This window comes from Chionomys nivalis, unplaced genomic scaffold (genome assembly GCF_950005125.1).
Source record: "Chionomys nivalis unplaced genomic scaffold, mChiNiv1.1 scaffold_60, whole genome shotgun sequence".
Lineage (NCBI taxonomy): Eukaryota > Metazoa > Chordata > Mammalia > Rodentia > Cricetidae > Chionomys > Chionomys nivalis.
Window position 1 is genome coordinate 139,756 of NW_026646891.1, and position 23,718 is coordinate 163,473.

Genomic DNA, 23,718 nt, shown 5'->3' on the forward strand with positions numbered 1-23,718 from the left:
TGTGTACATCCGTGGTGACTGTGGAGGCCAGAAAGGGATTCCCTGGAACTGGAGTTATAGATGGTTCTGAGCCACCAAGTGGGTGCTGGGAACCAAACCCAGTTCCTCTGTAAGAGCAGCCAGTGCTTTTCCCTGAGACATCTGTCCCACCACTTTCTCATTTTTGACAAACCTACTTACTGATTTCCTCAGTAGCTGCAATTTATGCTCACTAGCAGTGAGTAAAGTTTCCTCTTTCCTCAAATTCCTGCCAGCATCTGTTGTTCTGTTTTCTTGATGAAAGTCATTCTGAGCTAGTAAGGTGACAGTATAAATCATTTTAATTTCACCTTTCCCTGATGGCTTAGGATGTTGAACCCATCATCAAATATTATTTGCCATTTCTATTTCTTCCTTTGAGGACTGTCTGCTCACCTCATTACCTCATGTATGGATTGGATTTGGTTTAATCTTGGCTGTTTTTACATAATAGAACCCTATGCGATACAGAGTTGGCAATGATTTCTCAAATCTGTAAGCTGTCTCTTCAGTTGTGAGGTTCCTTCCATTGTTAGGCGGGTTTTTAGTTTGCTATAATCCATGTGTCAGTCCTTGGGTTGTGTTCTCTGCTGTCACAGTCCATTCAGAAGTTCCTACCTCTGCATAGGATGATTGTTGACACGGGACATAGTTGATGTGTCTTCCCTGCAGTTTCAGCATGTCCTGTCTTCACATGAAGTCTGTGATCTATTTTCAATGTTTCATGTAGTTTGAGACTCGACCTGATTTCATTCTTCTACAGGTACATACCCAGTTTTCTCAGCACCATCTGTAAAAGGATCTTTCCTAATGACATCTGGGTTTAAGGGAAAAAATGAAGTACCTTCTAGGGCTGGGTTGATGAATCCATGATTAAGAGCACTTGCCGCTCTTGCAGAGGACAAAGGTTCAGTTAACAGCACCCATATGGCAGCTCACAATCCCTTATATCTCTAATTCTAAGGTATCTGATGTCATCTTCTGGAGAGTAGTTGACTGTTCAGTTTTCATGAGTTTGTAGGCATTCTGGGGGTAGAATTGTTGTTGAATTCTAGCATTATTCCATGGTAATCCAATAGTACGCAGCTGGTTACTACATTTTCTTTTGTATCTGTGAATGTTTGCTTTGTTACTGATTATGTGATCAATTTTTGAGAAGGTTCCATGAGATGCTGAGAAGAAGGTATTTTCTTTTCTGTTGGGTGGAATGTTCTATAGATGTCTATTAATTTCATTTGTTTCACTACATCTGTGATATCTCTTATTGCTCCATTAAGTTTCTGTCTGTTTAGCCTGTCCATTGGTGAGAGAGGAGTGTTGAAACCTACTATTAGAGTGTGTGTTTCCCTTCTTTGAGTTGTGGTGGTGGAGAGTTGTCAGATGTCTGTGTTATTATGGGTGTTCTTAGCTTCCTTGGTTTGTGCTTTGCCTTCTAGTAGTTTCTGTAAGGCTGGGTTTGTGGCTACCTATTATTTAAATCTGTTTTTGTCCTGGAATATCTTTTTTCTCCATTGATGGTGAATGCAAGCTTTGCTGCGAATAGTACTCTGGGATTGCCTTCATGGTCTCTTAGTGTTGGCAGCACATCTATCTAAGACATTCTGGCTTTCATGGTTTCCACTGAGAAGTCAGGTGTAATTCAAGTGCCTGCGGACTCCTGATCTTTGATGAAGAAACCAGAAATACATGGGAGACCATTCTCTCCCTTATAAGAGATCATGTCAGCACACAGAAGCCACCCTATTGCTGACACACCCCCACATCCCAAAAATATTTAATGGAAAGGAATTCCCACACAGACCTCAACCTAAAACCAGATATCTTGAACCTAACAGAAGAAAAAGAAGGGAAGATCCCTGAAATCAATGACATAGGAAAAGACTTTCTGAGCAGAACACAATTAACACAGACACTAATTTCAACAATTAATAAATGGGATCTCATGAAACTGAAAAGCTTCTGCATGACAAAAGATCCCATCATTCAGACAAAGTGGCAGCTTACAGAATGGTAAAATATTTTTTTATCAACTACACACCCAATAGAGGGCTAATATCCAAAATTATACAAAAAAAAAAACTCAAACAAAATGTATAAAGAACTCAAAAGGCTAGATATCAAGAAAACAAATGACTCAATTAAAACTGGGAATTTTTAAACAGAGAATTCTCAATAGGGAATCTTAAGTGGCTGAGAAAGACTTAAATGTTCAACATTCTCAGTCATTCGTGAAATGCAAACCAAGTCTGCTTTGAGAGTCCATTTTACACCTGTCAGAATCCCTAGGATCAATAATACGAGTGACAGTTCCTGCTGGCAAGGACATAGAATAAGGGGTACACTCATCCACTGCTGGTAGGAGTGCAGACTCATACAGTCACTATGGAAATGAGTGTGGATTTACCTTAGAGAGATGGGAACTGATCTACCTCGTGATCCAGCTCTATCACTCTTGGGCATTTACCCAAAGGAAACTTCATCCTACCACAGAGACGCTTACTCAACCATGTCCATTGCTGCTCTATTAATAATGCCCAGAAATTGGATAACATATTCAAGACATGAATATGAATGGATAATAAAAATTGGAACCTTTATACAAATGAATATTACTCAGCCATTATAAAGAATTAAATTCACAGTAAATGGGTAGAACTAGGGGGAGAAATCACCCTGAGTGAGGTACCCAGACACAGAAAGCCAAATGAGGCATGTATTAGCTTACATGTGGATATACAGAATCACAGAGATTAAGCATAGAGTAACAGACTAAGGAGGAGAGAAGCATCTCATCAGGAAAGAAGAAATAGAATAGAAAGGTACAGGCTGGTGAGGGGAGGTGCACGGAGAGAAATAGAGGGACGAGGGAGTGTATACAGGGAGAAACAGCTAAAACTAAGGCCACGGAAGTAGTGTGCAGTGGCATGGGTATTGATACAGTCGATGCTTCCTGAAATAAATGCATATGTGAAGGCAATCTAACAGAGAAATCAAATAACAGGGTGATGAGACTGTGTCTGAGAGCTTTCTCCTTCTGTCTTGCATTCCATTCTTTAGGTTGGGATTAAAGATGTGCACCACTGGGATTAAAGGCGTGCACCGCCAGGTTTCTATGGCAAACTAGTGTGGCTACTGAGATTAAAGGTGTGTGCTACCACTTACTCTCTGATCTTCAGCTAAACTTTCTTTATTAAAATAAATGAAATATCACTACACGTAAGTATCACGAAACATTTTAAAGGAGGGGACACATAGATTATAAGAGCCAGAGCATCATGGAGTTTGCTGTGACATTGTATCTCCTAGGAATGTCAGAATCTACACCAATAAAATCTTATTAACATGGCTGCTTAAGTATGAGCTGAATAAGGACAAGAGGCAATCTATAAGGGACAAGGGGCCAACCAGCCCTACACAAAGAACTATAGGGAACTCACAAATGCCGGGAGTGGAGAAACAGTTTTAGTCCTACTGTGGGAAGAGTACACGAAATGCTTATCCAATACCAAATGGTGAGCCCTGAATCATACATACAAATAACATTATACTAAATTAAAGTATGCGTGTGTTATAGTTTCTTAGGTACTTAACAGTATGAATCCTTGTGATTTTTTTCACATATCCATACTATTATTTTGCTCTCCTTTCTCCCTGTGTATTTATCTCCCTTCAACCTAATTATAACCCTGACAGCATACAGACAAGTAACATACAGATTGGGCATGTTACATACACATATGCATGTAACAAAATTAATGAAAAATCCATGAATTTGAAAGGGAACAAGGAGGCATATAAGAGCGTGTTTGAAGAAAAAAAGTAAAAGGAGAAATGATGTTTCATTGTTACAAAATATTTGTATAACTATGTAAAGACGTGTTGCATTTGTTGAATTATATGTAAAAATGTGTTGCTGTTTTACCTTGTCTGCCTAAGGCACCTGATTAGTCTAACAAAAAGCTAAATGGCCAATAGCAAGAAAGAGGTATAGGCAGGACTTGCAGGCAGGGAAACTGAGTAGCAGGAGGAATTTAGGCTTAGAAAGGAAGAAAGAAAAAGAGATACCAGGGAGAAACCAGTGGCCAATCAGACACACATGGAGGAAGCAGGAAACCAAGACATACAGAATAAAAGAAAGGTAAAAAGCCCCAAGGAAAAATGTAGATGAATAGAAACAGGTTAAATTAAGTTCAAAGAGCTAGCAGGACGAGCCTAAGCTAAGACTAAGCACTTATAATTAATAAGAAGCATTCATAATAAATTATTTGGGAGTTTCTTGGTGGCCCAAAGGAAAATTCCAACTACACATAATACAATAAATAAAATAAAGAAGTAGTTGTTTTTAAAGAATTAACATAAAAGGTAAAAAAGGGACACAGCCAAGACTGTTAAATAGACAAGCTTGTCTCAGAAAAAAAAAGAAGATAAAAAGAGATGTAACATATCCCTATTACCTGCTCTGAAGAATTTTTCACAGATACTGCCACGGCATAACCACATGGGAATAAGGTGGCCTGCATTAATTAAAAGAGTTTCTAATAGTAAAGTATATTACAGTTGCTTATGACTTAAAATGTCATTATAAAATATCTAGCAAATTAAATTCAACTTGATTACATTATCATTTCTTCCCACTACATTCCTTAGGATGAATTTTAATTTATTAACGCCATGTATCACTAAGCTAAAATCCTGATACAATTATCTCACTTGATCCTGAGTGGCATTCAGAAGTAGACATAGAAAGCAAGCTTGTCAGGTTTTTGTGTGTCTATGACTACCAGCCTGATGACTGTAGACTTCAACTTTTTAAAATTTGTACAAAAAAAAATGTTTCAATGAGTTCTTTGATGAGGAATGATTTTAGAAGGACTAGTATGTGAAAACTTGCTTTATTTAAGCACCCGTAGAACATTAATCCTTTCTCACTTCAGTCTTCTATAAAAAGAATCCAGGAGTAGTTAATGCATAAGCAATAGCTATTACAATAGTCTTGCTAATTGACCTTGTAATGACAAAATATGGGAGATCTTGGTCAAACAGAGATAATACTTCCAATTCAAATGTCTTAGCTAAAGTGATTTTGTATTTCTTCTGTAGACTCTTCTCAAACTCACAGAGATCCCCCTGCCTCTGCCTCTTGAGTACTGGGAGTAAAGGAATGTACCACCACTGACCAGCAAATTTTGTACTTCTTAAGGCATCTTGAAACTAAGATGAGTGTTGAAATGAATTTTGAGAACTTAGGTCCTGATAAAACTGTACAAGAATACTTTTTATTTGCCTTTATTTTTTTAAAAAAGATCTTTATTATTTTTATTTTATGTATAAAGTGTTTTGCCTACATGTATGTCTGTATACCACACGTGTGTCTGGTGCCCACCAAGGCCAGAAGAGGGCATCAGACCTCCTGAAATTAGAGTTATAGTTATGGGTCCTGGGGATTTAACCCATTTCTTTGGAAGAGCAGGCAGTGCTCTTACCCATGGAGCCATTTCACCAGGCCCAGGGATATTTTACAAAACAAAACAACAATAAAAGATACTATGGAAAACAACTGGGCACTGCTGCAAAAGTACTTGATTGTCTCAAATACAGATGAGGAGACACACTGATGGCTAGGAAAGACTGAAACTCAAAAGGGCTGCTAGGGACAAAACTACAATTCTAGCCAGAGGCACAACAGCTGCAAGATTTAGAAATCTAAGCTTTTGCCCTAGGACTTCCCACCACTGTCTGGGAACTGGCATAGCCTTCTTGCTTAAGAGTACTCGCAAGAGGCTTTCTGACGTCACGCAGGCGGAGACTTTAAAATCCAAATGGCTCCTGGTTGGCATTGGTGGGTGTCTTCCTAAGCAGTTGTGCATTTTACTGGAAGTGGGCGCTGGGGGTCAAGAACCAGAGAGAAAGGTAACTGCTGGTATGGGGTTAACTCTGTTCCTGCTAAGATACTCTGTGGCATCAGAGACCTGGGGCGGCATCTGCCAGGTTCTGGGTTCAGGGATCAGTAAGTTTGTGTGGGCAGCGCCTGGAGAGGGAAAAGAGGATGCTGATTGCTGACCAAGGTGTTCCGCAGGGAGGGGGAGAAGGGGAGGACTGCCTGGGAGGGACAGGTTAAAACACTGCGTTCTTGTGGTAATGCAGCATCTGAAAAGCCATGTAAGAAGAAAAAGTCTGGGAAACTGAAGGCTTGAGAATAAGACCTAAGTGGAATGTAAGCAGTCGAACAAGGAGTGATGTGACTCAGTGCACAGCCTATTGTGCTAAAGTCCCCAGCTCAAACAAACAATAAAGTGGGTGTTATTATTTGGTGTTAGTATTTGGGAATCTGCATTGGCCTGCCTGTCCTTAGGGTCCTGACAGGAAACCTCCTCACCTGTAGCCACTAAGAGCACTTCACCTGTAGCCACTTCTGGGCACATTTGCTATGGTTCCTTGTAACAGGTGGACCTACCCCTAACCTCCCCCTTCTCCTGTGTCTACCTCCCTCTCTCTCCCGCACTTTTTACCCCATGGGACTAGTCTGCTCCCCTCTCTGCCTTCTCTGTCCCTTCTCTCTCATCTTCCAATAAGCCTCCTGTATAAGCCTTATCGCATAGCGTGACTTCTCTTCACTACATATATATATATATATATATATATATATATATATATATATATATATATAATTTTGTCAACAGTGAGTTCTGTCTTATCCTAGAAAGAAGCCAGGGCAGGACCAGAAAAAGCTGAGTGGCTAGCGTCTAGTGCTGCAGAGACGAAGACAGGGTCTGACATAGGTATGCTTATGATACTAAAATATTTTGAGAATGGAAGCAGCCTCTACATTATGTTATGGAACGGATTGCTTGTCTTTACTGAAAGAGAGATTAGAACCAGAAAGACAATAGTGGGTATTAAACTATGGGGTTAAACATAAAGCAAGAAAAGTAGATATTAGGAAAAGAGAATGAATCCTGATTTTGAAGCCAAAGGAAACATTTTGAGGAGAGTTAAGGAGCCTGAGATTTCTTGTCAAGCAGTCTGTGAGTTACCATTGAAATAGACATAAGAGATACCAGTGATGTATTCGGGATAACACATTGAAATTTTGCGATCATGGATTGCCGTGTGATGCAGGAATCATATATGTTCATTTTTGCATTGTCTTGCTCGAGTGTATTGAATACTTGAAGTTGCATAGGTGTTATCTTTAGTGAGGACTTAAGTATACACGACAAACAAATACAGCACACAGGGAAAATACTATCGTAAAGGAATAAACTTAGTTACTCTTCTACTTCAGAATAAAAGTGACAATTATTGCTTAATGATCCACTTGCATCTGGAACATTTTTCTGATATTGAAATCATAAATTAGGTTCTGAGCATGAAGCGCAGTTCCATTTCCACCGGTGGTGCTGGCTGCCTCTCCACACAGGAATTAAGATCTCAGGACCTCGACGAACCAGACCTTTATACCCGTCAAGCGTAAGTGCCTCCAACTATGGATCTCAGCTGCATGCTGCCATGTTCTGTACCTAGTTCTCAGAAACTGTAGAATCAGATGGTGAAAGCGGGTCTTCTCTAGTTCCACACTTGAGTCGCTCACTCTCCAAAGGTTAGTAATTCCTTCAGAGAGCTTTGGTTTTACTGTCTAAGTCTGGCAGTATTAATTATATTAGCAATTAAACTAAGAAAATGTCAATATAAACTCAATTTAAAATAACAATCTTATTATAAGGTTTCAAAACTAAAATGGTTTTATTTATTTATTTGCTTCTTTGTTTGTTTTGGTTTGTTTTGGAGACAAGATTTCTCGATGCAGCCCTAGTTTTCCTGGCATTCACTCTGTAGACCAGGTTAGCATCGAACTTTGGGATATACCTTTCTCTGCTTCCAAAGTGCTCAGATTAAAGGTGCGTGCCACCACCACCTACAATGCTTTTAATTTAAAAAAAAATCTGGGTAAGCAAGATGACTCAGCAGGTAAAGGCACTTATCAACAAACCCAAACACCTGCTTTCAATCCCCAGACCCACATGGTAGAAGAGAACCTGCTGCATCAGCAGCTACTGACCACCAGCTGCTCGCTCTCTTTCTGTCTCTCTCTCTCTCTCTCTCTCTCTCTCTCTCTCTCTCTCACACACACACACACACACACACAATAATAAATGTAATAAAGTTAAAATATTTCCAATGCAAAACAATTTCATTGGGCAGCAAAACATGGTCTCCCCTTTTAACGTCAGATCCCTTTAATATCTGACTAATGAAAGACAGTTAGAATCTATTCTGCTGCTGCATTCAGACTGTCCTAGCAGCCAGTCTCTAGGTAGCAATGTATGCATGAAAGGATGAGCATGAGAAGAACAAACAACATCTTAGTTTTGATGTAGTGATACCTAGATATACATACCTTGGAGAACATGTCTAGTCTAGATCAGCAGTTGTCTGGATTGGAGGTGTGGAAGTTTGATACAGATTGACAGGAAACAGTCTGTTATTTGTATGACCTGGGGTATGACCTCACCTTTTTGTACTTTGAATCCCTTGTGTATAAGAATGGGGATAGGTTGAGCGGTGGTGCACGTATTTAATTAAACGGAGGCAGTCTAATCTCTGGGTTTGAGGCCAGCCTGGTCTACAGACAAATTCCAAGACAACCAGAGCTACACAGAAAAACCTGTCTTCCAAAAAAAGAAAGAAAAAGAGTGGAGATACTGGGAGATTGCTCAGTGGTTTAGAGTCGTTCCTATTCTACCACAGGACCCAAATTCAGTTCCCAGTACCCACATTGGGCAGGTCACAACCGCCTGTGACTCCAGCTCAAGGAGATCTGGTGCCCCTTTTGTGACCTCCATAGGCACTCTCGTGCATGTGTGGTTATGCCTATACAAACAAAATATACATAGAATATAAAATAGAACTTTTCACTTTTTTAATGGAGATAATGGCAGACTCTCCTTTACAAGTTGTTCTGAATATTTATTGAGTGTTTATATAGGTCAACTGCTCTTAAGTTCTTCATGCATATTAACTCTTGATACTCGGTGACAACTTTCCCTTAAGGCACAATGGCAAACAAGGGAGTACAAAAAAGGGAGCAGTTATAGGGGCATAAATAGAGACGAAAGTGTTTAGGTTATTGAACAGGCCTTTAGACTACTTGGTACAGAAGATCTATGGGCCTGAAACACACCTTTAAGGAATATATGTGTTGATAATGTCATGCACAAGGAAATTTGGTTTGTTATTTGTGGTGCTGAGGATTGAGCACAAGCTGAACAAAACACTGAGATATATCCCTGTCACAGAAGTACATTTCATTCCCCCCATATTTTATACCTAAAACTGCTGTAACTTCATGGTATGCTCTCCTGCTTTTAGGAATGCATTGTCTTTAGTTATTTAAAGCTTAAAGACTAATGTTTGATGCTGTTCTTACGATGTGTGTGTGTGTGTGTGTGTGTGTGTGTGTGTGTGTGTGTGATGGATAGCCTTGAAATAATGCAGACTTGAACAGAGGAGGAAATGTTTTTGATTGCCTTCTTAATATGCAACTTGGTATGTTTTCAAGTTCTAAAAAAATAAAGGATACAAGACCTATCCATGATAAAGTATTTATTCAGAAAAATATCCAACATCTATATAAGGTATTAAATTGTCTGATTTGAGTGATTTTGCAGTGTGGTTTAAATTCTGGTTTGTCTGAGACAGGGTTTCTCTGTCTAGCTCTGGCTGTCAGTGGAACTCACTCTGTAGACCAGGCTGGCCTTGAACTCACAGACATCTGCCTGCCTCTGGCTCAGGAGTGCTGGGATTTGCTGGGATTAAAGGTGTGAGCCACTAGCACCCAGTTTTATTGTTTTTTTAAAAGCAATGTATAAGTAAAACCCACAGTTTTACAAAAATAGCTATTCAAGTAATCCACACAAAGTTGTTTTCACCGTTAACAATTTCTATGGCATTTGACATGGGCTACAAACATGGCCCTGTGGTAAAGTACTTTCTTAGCATGTGGCTTCAGACCTGGGCTCAATTCCCAGTACCACCAAAAAGAACAAAACAAAACAAAACAACTACTTTTTACTAGGAAGACCCTTTTCCCTTCCTCAATAAAAGAGAGGTCAGGAGTGTGCCTTGTATCATCAATTCCAGCACTTTCTTATCAGACACTGGGGGGATTGCAAGTTCCAGGTCAGGCAGGGTCACATAGTAAGACCCTATCTAAAATACATAACAGCCAGGAAATCTTAAAATGAAAAATGGTCTATGTTTAGTAATAGTGCAAGTTAGTTTGAGTCATGAAAAATTTAAACAAAAATCAGTCTATAAGAAAATGTTGCTGAGGGTCTGAAGAGGTGGCTCAGCATCTAAGAACACTGCTTACTCTTCCAGAGGTGCTGAGTTCAGTTCCCAGTAACCACATACTGGCTCACAACTGTCTATAGTGTGATCCCATGTCCTCGTCTGACATAAAGTTGGACGTGCAGGTAGAGTACTCATATAAATAAAAATAAGTTTTTAAAGAAAAAAAGGAAGGAAGGAAGGAAGGAAGGAAGGAAGGAAGGAAGGAAGGAAGGAAGGAAAAGAAATGAAGGAAGAAAAATTGATGAAGCCCGGTGGTGGTAGTGGTGGGAGCACATGCCTTTAATCCCAGCACTCAGGAGCCAGAGGCAGGAAGAGCTCTATGCGTTAGAGGCCAGCCTGGGCTACAGAGTGAGCTCCAAGACAGCCAAGCCTACACAAAGAAACCCTGTCCCATAAAACCAAAAGAGTTGATGATCTAAATATTTGTGCAGTAGGACATACCTATAATCCCAGATTTGGAAAGCAGGAGAATCCATTGTTCTGGGCTATGTAAACTCATGACTCAAAAAAAAAAAAGAAGAATAAAAGAAAAGAAAAACTATATGTATGTAGGACTGGAGGGTTTTTTCTGTGATTGAGAAAACTGTTTGCTCTTGCAGAGGACCTGAATTCAATTTCTGGCACTCACACAGAAACTCAGACCATCTGTAACTGCAGTTCTTCTCATCTAGGAGCACACAACACACATGCTTACATGCAGTGAAGATGTTTATATGCATAAATATACATGTACATAATAATTGACGAGAGGCTGAAGAGGTAGCTCAGCAGTTAAGAGCACTTGTTCTTCCAAAGGGCCTGTGTTCATTGCCAGCACCTGCTTGGTCAATCACAACCCTCAGTAACTCCAGTCCCCTGGATCTGATGCCCTCTTCTGGCCTACTTGAACATTGTGTGCACATGATGTACAAAGTTTACAAAACACCTAGACACATAATTTATTTTAAAAATAATTGAGCAAGACATGGTGGTGCATGCCAGTAATCCCAGCACTCTGGAAGCTGAGAGGAGAATCTTGAGTTCAAGGTTAGCCTGAGCTACATAACAAGTCCAAGGTTACCCTGGTATGTATAGCAAAAACCTTTCTAAATTTTAGAAAATAGATATTAAGAGGGATTACAGCATAAACAATAAAATATCAAAATGGAAAAGTCAAAATAACCAGAAAAAAATCAAATATTAACTCTCACAAAATGATTTATTAACAAATTATTTTACAGATGAATGCTTTCAAATAATTAAAGGTCAGATGGTTTTTAAACATGAGAGTTGTCATAGAACATAAACACAATTATCAAGAGGCTACTATATGCGTGTACAACAACTTATAGGCATCATTATGAAATCAAACCAATCACCGACAGACATAATATACAAAGCTCAATAATTGCTATCAAAATGTATTTGGCAAATAGGCAATTATTATTTAAGATAAGGTCTTGCTCAGATTAGGTGAGTCTCTAGCCAGAATCTTTGGGCCTTCCTAGGTCCTCTAAATGCTGGAATTAGATGCATGCATGGCAACAACTGGCTCAGCAAATGCTTTACGCATGACCATATGCCTGGTACTGTAATAGATGTCTGAACTAATATAGCACAACACCTGCCCCATGGACTCCATTTCAAGTGGGACGATGGCTACAGGAACAAGTATTTCCAATTACAAGATTATTAAGTTAGCTACAAAGTAGTAGATTTCATAATGGCATTTTTACACATGTTTTCTTCTTCCACACCCTGCCCTCTGGCCTTTGCCTTGCCCTCCCTTCTGTCCCATTCTTGCTGTTTTTCCATTGCCCACAACAACCTAATTTCTGCTCTCCCAGTACAATATTGCATTATCTTCTGTCAGTGTTCCTGTACCCTAATCCTTCAGGTCTCTTTTTCCCTCTCACAGTTCTCTAGTTTCATGAGTCATCCACACATGGACACCGACCCACTCACACATAGAAACTTCAATCAAGGCTACACATATGAGAGAAAACATAGTGCTTATCTGAACGCAGTTTATTTCAGCTAACATTCTGAATTGAAATTTCACCCATTTTCCTACAAATGTCATTTTTTTACTTTTAAATCTCTGTGTGTGTGTGTGTGTGACCACAGAGATGAGAGATGTCAGACCCTCCTGGGGCTTGTGTTACAGGTGGTTGTGAACTGCCTGGTTTGAGTGTTGGGAATCAAATGCTGGTCCTCTGGAAGAACAAGAAGTGCTCTTTATCACTGAGGCATATAGGCAGATCATGTGATAGTTTTGGTTGTCGTCCTCAAAGATTTGTTTATCTTTTATTTTTATGTGTGTGAATATTTTTCCTGCAATATATGTGTACATCCGTGGTGACTGTGGAGGCCAGAAAGGGATTCCCTGGAACTGGAGTTATAGATGGTTCTGAGCCACCAAGTGGGTGCTGGGAACCAAACCCAGTTCCTCTGTAAGAGCAGCCAGTGCTTTTCCCTGAGACATCTGTCCCACCACTTTCTCATTTTTGACAAACCTACTTACTGATTTCCTCAGTAGCTGCAATTTATGCTCACTAGCAGTGAGTAAAGTTTCCTCTTTCCTCAAATTCCTGCCAGCATCTGTTGTTCTGTTTTCTTGATGAAAGTCATTCTGAGCTAGTAAGGTGACAGTATAAATCATTTTAATTTCACCTTTCCCTGATGGCTTAGGATGTTGAACCCATCATCAAATATTATTTGCCATTTCTATTTCTTCCTTTGAGGACTGTCTGCTCACCTCATTACCTCATGTATGGATTGGATTTGGTTTAATCTTGGCTGTTTTTACATAATAGAACCCTATGCGATACAGAGTTGGCAATGATTTCTCAAATCTGTAAGCTGTCTCTTCAGTTGTGAGGTTCCTTCCATTGTTAGGCAGGTTTTTAGTTTGCTATAATCCATGTGTCAGTCCTTGGGTTGTGTTCTCTGCTGTCACAGTCCATTCAGAAGTTCCTACCTCTGCATAGGATGATTGTTGACACGGGACATAGTTGATGTGTCTTCCCTGCAGTTTCAGCATGTCCTGTCTTCACATGAAGTCTGTGATCTATTTTCAATGTTTCATGTAGTTTGAGACTCGACCTGATTTCATTCTTCTACAGGTACATACCCAGTTTTCTCAGCACCATCTGTAAAAGGATCTTTCCTAATGACATCTGGGTTTAAGGGAAAAAATGAAGTACCTTCTAGGGCTGGGTTGATGAATCCATGATTAAGAGCACTTGCCGCTCTTGCAGAGGACAAAGGTTCAGTTAACAGCACCCATATGGCAGCTCACAATCCCTTATATCTCTAATTCTAAGGTATCTGATGTCATCTTCTGGAGAGTAGTTGACTGTTCAGTTTTCATGAGTTTGTAGGCATTCTGGGGGTAGAATTGTTGTTGAATTCTAGCATTATTCCATGGTAATCCAATAGTACACAGCTGGTTACTACATTTTCTTTTGTATCTGTGAATGTTTGCTTTGTTACTGATTATGTGATCAATTTTTGAGAAGGTTCCATGAGATGCTGAGAAGAAGGTATTTTCTTTTCTGTTGGGTGGAATGTTCTATAGATGTCTATTAATTTCATTTGTTTCACTACATCTGTGATATCTCTTATTGCTCCATTAAGTTTCTGTCTGTTTAGCCTGTCCATTGGTGAGAGAGGAGTGTTGAAACCTACTATTAGAGTGTGTGTTTCCCTTCTTTGAGTTGTGGTGGTGGAGAGTTGTCAGATGTCTGTGTTATTATGGGTGTTCTTAGCTTCCTTGGTTTGTGCTTTGCCTTCTAGTAGTTTCTGTAAGGCTGGGTTTGTGGCTACCTATTATTTAAATCTGTTTTTGTCCTGGAATATCTTTTTTCTCCATTGATGGTGAATGCAAGCTTTGCTGTGAATAGTACTCTGGGATTGCCTTCATGGTCTCTTAGTGTTGGGAGCACATCTATCTAAGACATTCTGGCTTTCATGGTTTCCACTGAGAAGTCAGGTGTAATTCAAGTGCCTACGGACTCCTGATCTTTGATGAAGAAACCAGAAATACATGGGAGACCATTCTCTCCCTTATAAGAGATCATGTCAGCACACAGAAGCCACCCTATTGCTGACACACCCCCACATCCCAAAAAATATTTAATGGAAAGGAATTCCCACACAGACCTCAACCTAAAACCAGATATCTTGAACCTAACAGAAGAAAAAGAAGGGAAGATCCCTGAAATCAATGACATAGGAAAAGACTTTCTGAGCAGAACACTATTAACACAGACACTAATTTCAACAATTAATAAATGGGATCTCATGAAACTGAAAAGCTTCTGCATGACAAAAGATCCCATCATTCAGACAAAGTGGCAGCTTACAGAATGGTAAATATTTTTATCAACTACACACCCAATAGAGGGCTAATATCCAAAATTATACAAAAAAACTCAAACAAAATGTATAAAGAACTCAAAAGGCTAGATATCAAGAAAACAAATGACTCAATTAAAACTGGGAATTTTTAAACAGAGAATTCTCAATAGGGAATCTTAAGTGGCTGAGAAAGACTTAAATGTTCAACATTCTCAGTCATTCGTGAAATGCAAACCAAGTCTGCTTTGAGAGTCCATTTTACACCTGTCAGAATCCTTAGGATCAATAATACGAGTGACAGTTCCTGCTGGCAAGGACATAGAATAAGGGGTACACTCATCCACTGCTGGTAGAATGCAGACTCATACAGTCACTATGGAAATGAGTGTGGATGTACCTTAGACAGATGGGAACTGATCTACCTCGTGATCCAGCTCTATCACTCTTGGGCATTTACCCAAAGGAAACTTCATCCTACCACAGAGACGCTTACTCAACCATGTCCATTGCTGCTCTATTAATAATGCCCAGAAATTGGATAACATATTCAAGACATGAATATGAATGGATAATAAAAATTGGAACCTTTATACAAATGAATATTACTCAGCCATTAAAAAGAATTAAATTCACAGTAAATGGGTAGAACTAGGGGGAGAAATCACCCTGAGTGAGGTACCCAGACACAGAAAGCCAAATGTGGCATGTATTAGCTTACATGTGGATATACAGAATCACAGAGATTAAGCATAGAGTAACAGACTAAGGAGGAGAGAAGCATCTCATCAGGAAAGAAGAAATAGAATAGAAAGGTACAGGCTGGTGAGGGGAGGTGCAAGGAGAGAAATAGAGGGACGAGGGAGTGTATACAGGGAGAAACAGCTAAAACTAAGGCCACGGAAGTAGTGAGCAGTGGCATGGGTATTGATACAGTCGATGCTTCCTGAAATAAATGCATATGTGAAGGCAATCTAACAGAGAAATCAAATAACAGGGTGATGAGACTGTGTCTGAGAGCTTTCTCCTTCTGTCTTGCATTCCATTCTTTAGGTGGGGATTAAAGATGTGCACCACTGGGATTAAAGGCGTGCACCGCCAGGTTTCTATGGCAAACTAGTGTGGCTACTGTGATTAAAGGTATGTGCTACCACTTACTCTCTGATCTTCAGCTAAACTTTCTTTATTAAAATACAAATGAAATATCACTACACGTAAGTATCACGAAACATTGTAAAGGAGGGGACACATAGATTATAAGAGCCAGAGCATCATGGAGTTTGCTGTGACATTGTATCTCCTAGGAATGTCAGAATCTACACCAATAAAATCTTATTAACATGGCTGCTTAAGTATGAGCTGAATAAGGACAAGAGGCAATCTATAAGGGACAAGGGGCCAACCAGCCCTACACAAAGAACTATAGGGAACTCACAAATGCCGGGAGTGGAGAAACAGTTTTAGTCCTACTGTGGGAAGAGTACACGGAATGCTTATCCAATACCAAATGGTGAGCCCTGAATCATACATACAAATAACATTATACTAAATTAAAGTATGCGTGTGTTATAGTTTCTTAGGTACTTAACAGTATGAATCCTTGTGATTTTTTTCACATATCCATACTATTATTTTGCTCTCCTTTCTCCCTGTGTATTTATCTCCCTTCAACCTAATTATAACCCTGACAGCATACAGACAAGTAACATACAGATTGGGCAGGTTACATACACATATGCATGTAACAAAATTAATGAAAAATCCATGAATTTGAAAGGGAACAAGGAGGCATATAAGAGCGGGTTTGAAGAAAAAAAGTAAAAGGAGAAATGATGTTTCATTGTTACAAAATATTTGTATAACTATGTAAAGACGTGTTGCATTTGTTGAATTATATGTAAAAATGTGTTGCTGTTTTACCTTGTCTGCCTAAGGCACCTGATTAGTCTAACAAAAAGCTAAATGGCCAATAGCAAGAAAGAGGTATAGGCAGGACTTGCAGGCAGGGAAACTGAGTAGCAGGAGGAATTTAGGCTTAGAAAGGAAGAAAGAAAAAGAGATACCAGGGAGAAACCAGTGGCCAATCAGACACACATGGAGGAAGCAGGAAACCAAGACATACAGAATAAAAGAAAGGTAAAAAGCCCCAAGGAAAAATGTAGATGAATAGAAACAGGTTAAATTAAGTTCAAAAAGCTAGCAGGACGAGCCTAAGCTAAGACTAAGCACTTATAATTAATAAGAAGCATTCATAATAAATTATTTGGGAGTTTCTTGGTGGCCCAAAGGAAAATTCCAACTACACATAATACAATAAATAAAATAAAGAAGTAGTTGTTTTTAAAGAATTAACATAAAAGGTAAAAAAGGGACACAGCCAAGACTGTTAAATAGACAAGCTTGTCTCAGAAAAAAAAAAAGAAGATAAAAAGAGATGTAACATATCCCTATTACCTGCTCTGAAGAATTTTTCACAGATACTGCCACGGCATAACCACATGGGAATAAGGTGGCCTGCATTAATTAAAAGAGTTTCTAATAGTAAAGTATATTACAGTTGCTTATGACTTAAAATGTCATTATAAAATATCTAGCAAATTAAATTCAACTTGATTACATTATCATTTCTTCCCACTACATTCCTTAGGATGAATTTTAATTTATTAACGCCATGTATCACTAAGCTAAAATCCTGATACAATTATCTCACTTGATCCTGAGTGGCATTCAGAAGTAGACATAGAAAGCAAGCTTGTCAGGTTTTTGTGTGTCTATGACTACCAGCCTGATGACTGTAGACTTCAACTTTTTAAAATTTGTACAAAAAAAATGTTTCAATGAGTTCTTTGATGAGGAATGATTTTAGAAGGACTAGTATGTGAAAACTTGCTTTATTTAAGCACCCGTAGAACATTAATCCTTTCTCACTTCAGTCTTCTATAAAAAGAATCCAGGAGTAGTTAATGCATAAGCAATAGCTATTACAATAGTCTTGCTAATTGACCTTGTAATGACAAAATATGGGAGATCTTGGTCAAACAGAGATAATACTTCCAATTCAAATGTCTTAGCTAAAGTGATTTTGTATTTCTTCTGTAGACTCTTCTCAAACTCACAGAGATCCCCCTGCCTCTGCCTCTTGAGTACTGGGAGTAAAGGAATGTACCACCACTGACCAGCAAATTTTGTACTTCTTAAGGCATCTTGAAACTAAGATGAGTGTTGAAATGAATTTTGAGAACTTAGGTCCTGATAAAACTGTACAAGAATACTTTTTATTTGCCTTTATTTTTTTTAAAAAAGATCTTTATTATTTTTATTTTATGTATAAAGTGTTTTGCCTACATGTATGTCTGTATACCACACGTGTGTCTGGTGCCCACCAAGGCCAGAAGAGGGCATCAGACCTCCTGAAATTAGAGTTATAGTTATGGGTCCTGGGGATTTAACCCATTTCTTTGGAAGAGCAGGCAGTGCTCTTACCCATGGAGCCATTTCACCAGGCCCAGGGATATTTTACAAAACAAAACAACAATAAAAGATACTATGGAAAACAACTGGGCACTGCTGCAAAAGTACTTGATTGTCTCAAATACAGATGAGGAGACACACTGACGGCTAGGAAAGACTGAAACTCAAAAGGGCTGCTAGGGACAAAACTACAATTCTAGCCAGAGGCACAACAGCTGCAAGATTTAGAAATCTAAGCTTTTGCCCTAGGACTTCCCACCACTGTCTGGGAACTGGCATAGCCTTCTTGCTTAAGAGTACTTGCAAGAGGCTTTCTGACGTCACGCAGGCGGAGACTTTAAAATCCAAATGGCTCCTGGTTGGCATTGGTGGGTGTCTTCCTAAGCAGTTGTGCATTTTACTGGAAGTGGGCGCTGGGGGTCAAGAACCAGAGAGAAAGGTAACTGCTGGTATGGGGTTAACTCTGTTCCTGCTAAGAAACTCTGTGGCATCAGAGACCTGGGGCGGCATCTGCCAGGTTCTGGGTTCAGGGATCAGTAAGTTTGTGTGGGCAGCGCCTGGAGAGGGAAAAGAGGATGCTGATTGCTGACCAAGGTGTTCCGCAGGGAGGGGGAGAAGGGGAGGACTGCCTGGGAGGGACAGGTTAAAACACTGCGTTCCTGTGGTAATGCAGCATCTGAAAAGCCATGTAAGAAGAAAAAGTCTGGGAAACTGAAGGCTTGAGAATAAGACCTAAGTGGAATGTAAGCAGTCGAACAAGGAGTGATGTGACTCAGTGCACAGCCTATTGTGCTAAAGTCCCCAGCTCAAACAAACAATAAAGTGGGTGTTATTATTTGGTGTTAGTATTTGGGAATCTGCATTGGCCTGCCTGTCCTTAGGGTCCTGACAGGAAACCTCCTCACCTGTAGCCACTAAGAGCACTTCACCTGTAGCCACTTCTGGGCACATTTGCTATGGTTCCTTGTAACAGGTGGACCTACCCCTAACCTCCCCCTTCTCCTGTGTCTACCTCCCTCTCTCTCCCGCACTCTTTACCCCATGGGACTAGTCTGCTCCCCTCTCTGCCTTCTCTGTCCCTTCTCTCTCATCTTCCAATAAGCCTCCTGTATAAGCCTTATCGCATAGCGTGACTTCTCTTCACTACATATATATAATTTTATCAACAGTGAGTTCTGTCTTATCCTAGAAAGAAGCCAGGGCAGGACCAGAAAAAGCTGAGTGGCTAGCGTCTAGTGCTGCAGAGACGAAGACAGGGTCTGACATAGGTATGCTTATTATACTAAAATATTTTGAGAATGGAAGCAACCTCTACATTATGTTATGTAACGGATTGCTTGTCTATAATGAAAGGGAGATTAGAACCAGAAAGACAATAGTGGGTATTAAACTATGGGGTTAAACATAAAGCAAGAAGCCTGAGATTTCTTGTCAAGCAGTCTGTGAGTTACCATTGAAATAGACATAAGAGATACCAGTGATGTATTCGGGATAACACATTGAAATTTTGCGATCATGGATTGCCGAGTGATGCAGGAATCATATATGTTCATTTTTGCATTGTCTTGCTCGAGTGTATTGAATACTTGAAGTTGCATAGGTGTTATCTTTAGTGAGGACTTAAGTATACACGACAAACAAATACAGCACACAGGGAAAATACTATCGTAAAGGAATAAACTTAGTTACTCTTCTACTTCAGAATAAAAGTGACAATTATTGCTTAATGATCCACTTGCATCTGGAACATTTTTCTGATATTGAAATCCTGAATTAGGTTCTGAGCATGAAGCGCAGTCCATTTCCACCGGTGGTGCTGGCTGCCTCTCCACACAGGAATTAAGATCTCAGGACCTCGACGAACCAGACCTTTATACCCGTCAAGCGTAAGTGCCTCCAACTATGGATCTCAGCTGCATGCTGCCATGTTCTGTACCTAGTTCTCAGAAACTGTAGAATCAGATGGTGAAAGCGGGTCTTCTCTAGTTCCACACTTGAGTCGCTCACTCTCCAAAGGTTAGTAATTCCTTCAGAGAGCTTTGGTTTTACTGTCTAAGTCTGGCAGTATTAATTATATTAGCAATTAAACTAAGAAAATGTCAATATAAACTCAATTTAAAATAACAATCTTATTATAAGGTTTCAAAACTAAAATGGTTTTATTTATTTATTTGCTTCTTTGTTTGTTTTGGAGACAAGATTTCTCGATGCAGCCCTAGTTTTCCTGGCATTCACTCTGTAGACCAGGTTAGCATCGAACTTTGGGATATACCTTTCTCTGCTTCCAAAGTGCTCAGATTAAAGGTGCGTGCCACCACCACCTACAATGCTTTTAATTTAAAAAAAAAATCTGGGTAAGCAAGATGACTCAGCAGGTAAAGGCACTTATCAACAAACCCAAACACCTGCTTTCAATCCCCAGACCCACATGGTAGAAGAGAACCTGCTGCATCAGCAGCTACTGACCACCAGCTGCTCGCTCTCTTTCTGTCTCTCTCTCTCTCTCTCTCTCTCTCTCACACACACACACACACACAATAATAAATGTAATAAAGTTAAAATATTTCCAATGCAAAACAATTTCATTGGGCAGCAAAACATGGTCTCCCCTTTTAACGTCAGATCCCTTTAATATCTGACTAATGAAAGACAGTTAGAATCTATTCTGCTGCTGCATTCAGACTGTCCTAGCAGCCAGTCTCTAGGTAGCAATGTATGCATGAAAGGATGAGCATGAGAAGAACAAACAACATCTTAGTTTTGATGTAGTGATACCTAGATATACATACCTTGGAGAACATGTCTAGTCTAGATCAGCAGTTGTCTGGATTGGAGGTGTGGAAGTTTGATACAGATTGACAGGAAACAGTCTGTTATTTGTATGACCTGGGGTATGACCTCACCTTTTTGTACTTTGAATCCCTTGTGTATAAGAATGGGGATAGGTTGAGCGGTGGTGCACGTATTTAATTAAACGGAGGCAGTCTAATCTCTGGGTTTGAGGCCAGCCTGGTCTACAGACAAATTCCAAGACAACCAGAGCTACACAGAAAAACCTGTCTTCCAAAAAAAGAAAGAAAAAGAGTGGAGATACTGGGAGATTGCTCAGTGGTTTAGAGTCGTTCCTATTCTACCACAGGACCCAAATTCAGTTCCCAGTACCCACATTGGGCAGGTCACAACCGCCTGTGACTCCAGCTCAAGGAGATCTGGTGCCCCTTTTGTGACCTCCATAGGCACTCTCGTGCATGTGTGGTTATGCCTATACAAACAAAATATACATAGAATATAAAATAGAACTTTTCACTTTTTTAATGGAGATAATGGCAGACTCTCCTTTACAAGTTGTTCTGAATATTTATTGAGTGTTTATATAGGTCAACTGCTCTTAAGTTCTTCATGCATATTAACTCTTGATACTCGGTGACAACTTTCCCTTAAGGCACAATGGCAAACAAGGGAGTACAAAAAAGGGAGCAGTTATAGGGGCATAAATAGAGACGAAAGTGTTTAGGTTATTGAACAGGCCTTTAGACTACTTGGTACAGAAGATCTATGGGCCTGAAACACACCTTTAAGGATAATATATGTGTTGATAATGTCATGCACAAGGAAATTTGGTTTGTTATTTGTGGTGCTGAGGATTGAGCACAAGCGGAACAAAACACTGAGATATATCCCTGTCACAGAAGTACATTTCATTCCCCCCATATTTTATACCTAAAACTGCTGTAACTTCATGGTATGCTCTCCTGCTTTAAGGAATGCATTGTCTTTAGTTATTTAAAGCTTAAAGACTAATGTTTGATGCTGTTCTTATGATGTGTGTGTGTGTGTGTGTTTGTGTGTGTGATGGATAGCCTTGAAATAATGCAGACTTGAACAGAGGAGGAAATGTTTTTGATTGCCTTCTTAATATGCAACTTGGTATGTTTTCAAGTTCTAAAAAAATAAAGGATACAAGACCTATCCATGATAAAGTATTTATTCAGAAAAATATCCAACATCTATATAAGGTATTAAATTGTCTGATTTGAGTGATTTTGCAGTGTGGTTTAAATTCTGGTTTGTCTGAGACAGGGTTTCTCTGTCTAGCTCTGGCTGTCAGTGGAACTCACTCTGTAGACCAGGCTGGCCTTGAACTCACAGACATCTGCCTGCCTCTGGCTCAGGAGTGCTGGGATTTGCTGGGATTAAAGGTGTGAGCCACTAGCACCCAGTTTTATTGTTTTTTTAAAGCAATGTATAAGTAAAACCCACAGTTTTACAAAAATAGCTATTCAAGTAATCCACACAAAGTTGTTTTCACCGTTAACAATTTCTATGGCATTTGACATGGGCTACAAACATGGCCCTGTGGTAAAGTACTTTCTTAGCATGTGGCTTCAGACCTGGGCTCAATTCCCAGTACCACCAAAAAGAACAAAACAAAACAAAACAACTACTTTTTACTAGGAAGACCCTTTTCCCTTCCTCAATAAAAGAGAGGTCAGGAGTGTGCCTTGTATCATCAATTCCAGCACTTTCTTATCAGACACTGGGGGGATTGCAAGTTCCAGGTCAGGCAGGGTCACATAGTAAGACCCTATCTAAAATACATAACAGCCAGGAAATCTTAAAATGAAAAATGGTCTATGTTTAGTAATAGTGCAAGTTAGTTTGAGTCATGAAAAATTTAAACAAAAATCAGTCTATAAGAAAATGTTGATGAGGGTCTGAAGAGGTGGCTCAGCATCTAAGAACACTGCTTACTCTTCCAGAGGTGCTGAGTTCAGTTCCCAGTAACCACATACTGGCTCACAACTGTCTATAGTGTGATCCCATGTCCTCGTCTGACATAAAGTTGGACGTGCAGGTAGAGTACTCATATAAATAAAAATAAGTTTTTAAAGAAAAAAAGGAAGGAAGGAAGGAAGGAAGAAGGAAGGAAAAGAAATGAAGGAAGAAAAAGTTGATGAAGCCCGGTGGTGGTAGTGGTGGGAGCACATGCCTTTAATCCCAGCACTCAGGAGCCAGAGGCAGGAAGAGCTCTATGCGTTAGAGGCCAGCCTGGGCTACAGAGTGAGCTCCAAGACAGCCAAGCCTACACAAAGAAACCCTGTCCCATAAAACCAAAAGAGTTGATGATCTAAATATTTGTGCAGTAGGACATACCTATAATCCCAGATTTGGAAAGCAGGAGAATCCATTGTTCTGGGCTATGTAAACTCATGACTCAAAAAAAAAAAAGAAGAATAAAAGAAAAGAAAAACTATATGTATGTAGGACTGGAGGGTTTTTTCTGTGATTGAGAAAACTGTTTGCTCTTGCAGAGGACCTGAATTCAATTTCTGGCACTCACACAGAAACTCAAACCATCTGTAACTGCAGTTCTTCTCATCTAGGAGCACACAACACACATGCTTACATGCAGTGAAGATGTTTATATGCATAAATATACATGTACATAATAATTGACGAGAGGCTGAAGAGGTAGCTCAGCAGTTAAGAGCACTTGTTCTTCCAAAGGGCCTGTGTTCATTGCCAGCACCTGCTTGG